We start from the raw sequence: 7356 nt of genomic DNA on the forward strand, positions 1-7356 counted from the left end.
CAGTCCAAACAAGCTTTAAGACCTAGTGGTGTCAAAAGCATTCTGAGAGCGGGGCTACTTCACGGGGCAGCTGGGCTTTGCCCTCTGCTTTTCCTCAGCTTCCTCAGCCTGTTGCGCAGGAGAGGAGGTTTTTGGAGACATCTGTGGCTCTGTCTCTGGCCACCAGAACAATGTGAGAATAATCTCCAAAGAATTAAGATGTCCCCTGACTTGCATGCTGCTGGAGGCAAAGCCTGGTGTCCCGTCACAGGAAAAAGGAATCCCGTTCTTCTCTAGGCAAGATCCCACACAGTTCTGTCAGGCCACGGGACAGGACAGAGCGACGCAGACACTGTGGTGACAGACAAAGCCACATCTGGACCAGGAGTGTTTAGCTATGCACACTCTTTCTTACCTTCTATTCTGACCTAAACCCCAGGCCAGCACCTGGAAGACCACTTTGGGCGTGGTCACTGGGTCCCTTTATTTGTTCCTCTTCCCAATGTGGTCCCAGTGAATAAATCTCTTTGCTTAGCTTTCCACCATCATTCATCTCTTTATCTGGCTTGTTGAGGACAGGTGGGCGATCCTAGCTCATTAAGGCTGCCAGGACCAAGGTTCTGCTGGGAGGGTAGGGTCTTCCTTTTGGTATGTTTTCTCAGTGGCTAGCAGGGGTATGGCTTGCTCTAGGAGCTTGGACTATGTGTCAGATAAGTGAATCTACTTTATCCATGAACGCCACGGTAATGTACATTTTTATTATCTCTTAGGTGACCTGACTCTCCGCTATGGAGAAAGAGGGGTCTCCATCAGGCTTTCAACCACAGGGCAGTGAAACTGAGGAGCCACCAAGTGACACCTGGTTCTATTAGACCCCCCTGAGAGTCTGGGAAGTCAAAACCAGCCCATGCCCCACACCCCACTTCCCACTCCACGCCCACACCACCCACCCTTTCTTCCCACCGCTGGCTCCCACACCCTCACTCCAACCTTCCATCTCCCACCTCCCATCCCCCACTCTCAAGGAGAGGCCACAATAGAGAAGAGTAGGGTAGAAGTGAGGTCAAAATCAGCACATAAAAGACACCAATGACAGAGAGGAAGGAAGAACAGGACCTAGGGCTGCTGGCTAACAAGGTTGGGAGGGAGAAGTCCTCACTAAGTGAATGATGCAAAGGCCCACCATACTGGCCTACGAAACTGACGCAGAGGCCCACCATACTCACCTATGAAAGTTTCGCCTGTTTGTAGAGATTCATTGTTGAGCCTTTGACCTTTTCCCAAACTTCAGCCCACGTCCTTCCTTGGAAATACCGTCTTTCTTAATAAATGGTCTCTTCTCTTTTTTTTCTTTTTTCTTTTCTTTTTCTTTTGTTCAGTCATTTCATATAGGGGGAAGACATTGAAAAGCCTGCCCTCTTCAGATCACAGCACTTTTTATCTACCCCATAAGCACAGCCACTAAAATCTATTGGGAGAAAATGCAGTAGTCAAATGGAGAAAAAAATGGTCTCTTCTTCTCCCATTATCCATATTTCCATGACAGAAAAACCAAACAAAGTACCTAGAAATCCCTGCAATGTCCCCCAGACCCCCAAGTGTGGTGTGTTGTTATAGATACAACACTGGGGCCAGCTGAGGCCCCAGATGACTGGCCACCTCAACCACCAGACAGGGGACCCAGCAGCCTGGACAAGTGCAGGCCCTAGCTGGACTTCTTCCCACTGCTGTGGACTCTAGACTCACAGCCTGTGCCTCTGGCAGTCCCAACAAGTCAAGTTCAGCCACCCACTCTCAATAGATCAACTTAAAGAGTCAAATTAAGAGTGAAAAGAGAGGCAAGAAGACGTATTCAGTGCCGACACATTGAAAGAGAGACAGAGAGAGCTCGGCCTTCCCAGTTAAGCTGTAGACCAGCCACACTGCCTCGCCTTCATCTCGGCTCTATTGTCCTACAAAGTGATCCAACAAATTACAGATATCTTTCCAGGGGAAAAGTTTACCCTCTATCTGGCATAGACATGAGCCCTTTTGACATGAGATTTTTTGGGCGCTTCAATTGGGGGGGGGTCTATAGTCTGATTTCCAAAGGGAGGGGAACAGGGTCTCCTTAGTATATCCTCATTCTTGCCAGCCCAGTTACATCAGCATCGCAGCGCAGAGACAGCAGCCCTACCCTGTATGCTCCCAACCCAGAACAGGCAAGGAAGGGGCTGCAGGTCATCCAATGGGAGGTGGGGGTGGGGGAGGTGACCAGCGTAGGCTCAGAAAGGTCTGAGGTCAGAGGGTTACACTGAAGCAGATTTTCCCTTTGTATAAGAAGTTTATTATAAGAGTTACTAATACCATGGACAGACAGAAGGACAGCAGCATGGCATGGGTTCTGAAGATAGCTCAAGCTCCAATGCCATAGGTAGGAAGACAGTGTGAGTTCAGGTTCTCAGGTAGAGTAGAAGCCATTTCTACTGGATTGCAGAAAAGGGGCATGAGCTTGCAGCCAGGCTGTCCCTAATGCCTGGGCAGCAGGAGAGGGCAAAGAATTCTGGGTAACGAATGTGTGACTCCAGCATACAGGGGAGGAGGGGTATATCTAGTTGAGGTCTATCCACTTTAAGAGTGAGGGAATGTGGGCCACCTGTGACCAGGTCTGGAAACATACTCGGGACAGTGAAAATGGTGCTTGTCATCCTCTCGGGATCTAGGCATGTGGAGAGTCCGTTTATGAACTCAGAGGCAGGTTCTGGCTAACGGTCCATCTTTACCTGTAGTATCAGGGATCCCAGAAAGAGGGTGGAAACAGAGCTGGTGCAGATGTTCACAACCTGAGCAGCATCTGGATTGGGATCGAAAACAGAGAGAGAATAGTAACCGAAGACTCCATGCTTCCTGTCTCGGTGGGAAGGATCTGCACCCGAGAAAACAAGAGAGGCGCGGAGGTACCCAAATGGCCACACCTGGGAGTATCAACCTGTCTCACACGGCCAGCTGTCCTGAGGAGACCAGGAGACAAGAAAGTCAGTTCTTGGGAAGAAAGACCAGGACACCAAGAGCCGTCCCAGGCCTTGTGTGTAAACCCTTACAGGCTGCAGTAACAAAGCACCAGAGACCACGTGGCTTAAGAAAAAGTAGGTACTTATTTCTCACCATTCTGTAGGCTGGTGAATTGAAGATCAACGTCATCCTAACAGACCCCTGTCTGGTGAGAGCTCCGTCCTTAATCACAGAGGAGGACTTCCTTTACTGCACCCTCACCTGGTGGGAAGGGGAAAGGAGCTCCTGGGGGCTTTTTTTTTTTTTTAAATTAGCGTACTCCTGACATTTGAATGTAAAATGTCTCCTGGGTGTCTCAATATTTGGTCCCCAGCTGGTGGTGCTATTTGGAAAGGGTGTGGAGCCTTTAGGAGGTGGAGCCTTAATGAAGGAAGTTGGTCAGCTTGTCCACATAGCCCCCCCTGCTGTTCTCCCTCTGCTTCCTGAGTTCCGATATGAAGTGATTCGCAGCTTCCCGCCCTTGCCACCATGTCCTCCCCACCACAATGGAGCCCATCCCTCTAGAGCTGTAAGCCAAGATAAACATTCTCCCTGTAAGTTGTTTTCTCTGGGTTCGCATCGCAGCACCAGAACCAGCTTCATTCAGGAGAGTCCAGTCCTCATGAGCTAGGCACTGGGCAGAGGCTCCACCCGCAAGCACCAGCACATTGGAATTAAGTCCCAGCTGTGAATAGGTGGCGTGGGAACATTCTTCTAAGACAAGGCCCAGCAGAGAGTTAGGTCCAGAAAGCCTGTGTCTCCCACCCTAGATCATAGCTACGGCTTTGTAGGTCCTGCTCTGCCAGGGTGAACTGCTCAAGAGCCAGACAAGCTCTGAGAAGACCTGGGGGAAAGGTAGAGAGGCCTGCAGCCTCCAGCTGCCCCAGGTATGCAGCACTTCCTCTGGAAGATGCCTCAGAGTCTCTGGGCTCTTCCTGTTTCTAAGACACGGGCCTACCACAGAGGGCTCAGAAACAGACCGTATAGCATTGGCATCTGGGTACATGCATGTGTGTGTGTGTGTGTGTGTGTGTGTGTGTGTGTGTGTGTATGTATATGTGTGTGCGTGCGCGCACGTGTGCATGCATGCATGTATGCCTGCATGCCTCTGTGTGTGTGTATATGTGGGGGGCGGGGGACAGGCAGGCCCAGCACAGTTTTGGGATGTTATGCCTGACCCTCTCTGATTTCCCCAACTAGATAGGGGCAGAGATCTAGTTTGATTTCTATTGTTGTGATAAAAAACAAAAACAAAAACAAAACCGCTCTGGCCAGAAACAAGTTGGTTGGGAAGGAAGGACATAGCTTATTTCCTCTTGTACTTCCAAATAACAGTCCCTCACGAAGGGAAGTCAGGGCAGGAACCTGGAGGCAGGAACTAAAACCGAAACCATAGAGGAATACTGCTTGCTTTTTTACACAACCCAGAGGCCCCTGCCCAGAGATGGCACTGCCCAAAGTGGGCTGGGCCCTTCCACATCAATCATAAACCAAGAAAATGTCACACAGTCATGCCCACAGACCTATCTGATAGAGTAAATTACTCAGCTGAGGCTCCCCCTTCCCAGGCGACTAGAGTTTTTATCAAGTTGACAAAAACACCTAAACAGTAGAGGTGATTCTATATCCCTGCAGAAGATCAAAGAGGCCACAAGGAGTCAAGAAGCTGGCTCGGTGAGTAAAGGGCTCGCTGCCCAACATGAAGATCTGACCTCAGATCCCCAACAACTGTTGAAAATGCTGGGGCATGGCCGCCTGTGCCTGCAATCACAGGACTAAGAAGACAGAGACAGGAGCATCCTGAGGGCATGCTGATCCTGTCTTAGCACACAAAGCACATACCACAGGCACCTCAGAAAAGAAGTTGATAAGTACTAGGGTGGGGTGGGGAGCATTAGCGTTCTTGGGAGAAGCGCACCCCTGCCTATGATAAGCTGCTGTTCTTAGCACCTACTGGGTTTTGTCCCTGGAAATGGAGCTACGAATTTCAGATGAGTTTAGAATCATTTAAAAAAAAAAAAAAAAGGCATTGGGAGCTGGGAGACATGGCTCAGCCAGTAACATGCTTGCCGGTATGTGCATGAGAACCCACATCTAAAATACACTGAAAAAGCCCAGCACTGCAGTGTACACCAGCGCTGGGAGGGGGAACAGGTGGAACTCTGGGAGCTTAGTGGCCAGCCAGAATGCCAAATGAGGAAGACCCAGGCCCGTGGGAAACCCTGTCCCAAAAATCAAACAAAAAAAATCAATAACAGCAATAACAGAAAGGAGGGAGGCTGGAGAGACAGCCTGTCATATTCTTCCAGAGGACCTGAGTTCTCTCCTCAGAATCAAGTAGCTCACAACTGGCTTTAACTCCAGCTCCAGAAAACCTGGCACCCTCTTCTGCCCTCTGAGGACACCCACATACGTGGCATACAGACACACACACACACACACACACACACACACACACGTAAAAAAACAATAATTTAAAAATGCGGGAGGCTGATGAGATTGCTCGGTAGTCATGGTAATCCAAACCTAAAATCCTGAGTTCAATCCCGGGAGGCACATGGTGGAAAGGAAGAAAAAAGACTGGTACCTAAAAGTTGTGCTCTAACGTTCACCTACTTAAAACCAGACATTTGTGTGGCAAGGCCAGAAGTGGCCCGGGGACAGGGTCTTGGAGGAGTTTCGGTTTCCGAGCCTGAGAACCCAACTTTCCCCTCCCTTAAGGGCTATGGCTGCTGAGCGCTTAGTCTGTGACACAAGCGATCCTGTCTCCCTTCTGCGAAACATTTCTTGATTAGCTTCCTGCTGACTTTATCCCACTGAACGATGGCTTTCTGCCAACCCTGTCCTGTTTTCCCCCTGAAAACTGTATATAAGAGGCTGTCCTTCTTAATAAACTCACTTAACGTAAGGCATAGGCTTGAATGAGACCTCCTGGCCCCCTTTTCTAAAATCTTTCACTTCTGATTCAGTGGTTCTTCCTCTCAGAAGGTCATAACCCAATCTGGATGGTCCCCCACAGGCAAGCCAAGAGGCTAACCCAATCTGGATGGTCCCCCGCAGGCAAGCCAAGAGGCTAACCCAATCTGGATGGTCCCCCGCAGGCAAGCCAAGAGGCTAACCCAATCTGGATGGTCCCCCGCAGGCATGGCCAGAGGCTAACCTAATCTAGATCATTCCCCACAGACATAATCAGTGGCTAACTTAATTTGGATGGTCCCCCACAGGCATGTCCAGAGGCTAACCTAATCTAGATTGTTCCCCACAGACATAATCAGAGGCTAACCTCATCTGGATGGTCCCCCACAGGCATACACAGAGATTCTCCTAATTTGTTTGATTCCCCACAGGCATGCCCAGAAGCTTCTTTCGTGGGCGACTCTAGGTCCTGTCAAACTGATAGTCAACAGAAAACACAAATGGTATCTTCACGTCATTGGCCTTGCAAAAATCCCACCATACATCTGATACCATGCTATATTAGGAAACTCCATATAAGGGCAAAAAAGAGGAATAGACTCCACTCTGGGACAATCCCAACCTTTCTAGAATTTTCTGCCTTTCCCCATTTTAACTCATGAGTAGTCTTCCTCCACTAAAGTTTGTCCATAAATCAAGCTATGAGAAAAATCCCATGATGTATTGTAAAGTATTATTATTACTATCATCATTATTATTATCATTGAACACACATAAATCACAGTGTACATGTGGGGGCCTGCAGAGTTGGCTCTTTCCTTCCATTTTCACATGGCTTCTGGGGGGAAACTGGTTCATTAAGCTCTGAAAGCTTTACTTGGGGCATCATCTTACATGCCTGACCTTGAACTTCTGATGCTGAGGATTGGATGTAGGCCTTCGTGATGATTAATCTTGGTTGTCAGTTTGGAGACTTGCCTCTGAGTGGGTGGGTGTGGGTACTCCTAGAAGAACTGACTTACTAGGGGCTCTCCACCATGGCAGACTGCACCTTCAGGTAACAGCCTCCAGGTAAGGATTTCTGAGGATGGAAACATTTGCCTTTCGTGTAATTGCCTTCACTGCAATACAGAAGCATTGCATCTACTCTTGTTATGTCTGCTACTGCCGCCATCCTCCAATGACATCAGAACTTAGCTTCTTCAACTTTGAACTTGGTTCTGCCAGGAACTAAGGATCTGTGGCTATCTAGAAATCCTCTAGGCCTTCAGTCCCAAGTTGGGACAACTGAGGCATCCAACCTCATGGACTGAGTGTGACAGGGTTCTCAGCCTCTTCCGTATAAAGACAGCCACTGTTAGACTACCCGACCAGAATCATATAAACCAGAGCTTCCTTCCTATACGCTCAGTTCCGCTCCTTTAGAGAACC

At 49.0% G+C, this 7356-nt stretch overlaps 1 non-coding gene across 1 annotated transcript; it reads right to left on the minus strand.

Moving 5' to 3' along the window:
* Nucleotides 1-1344: 1344 nt before the first annotated feature.
* Nucleotides 1345-1481, minus strand: LOC125397955 (small nucleolar RNA SNORA29). The gene has a single exon (XR_007231242.2). It is a non-coding gene; the product is annotated as a small nucleolar RNA SNORA29 (small nucleolar RNA).
* Nucleotides 1482-7356: the final 5875 nt, after the last annotated feature.

The sequence above is a fragment of the Myodes glareolus genome, chromosome 18, assembly GCF_982192425.1.
Source record: "Myodes glareolus chromosome 18, mMyoGla1.1, whole genome shotgun sequence".
NCBI lineage: Eukaryota > Metazoa > Chordata > Mammalia > Rodentia > Cricetidae > Myodes > Myodes glareolus.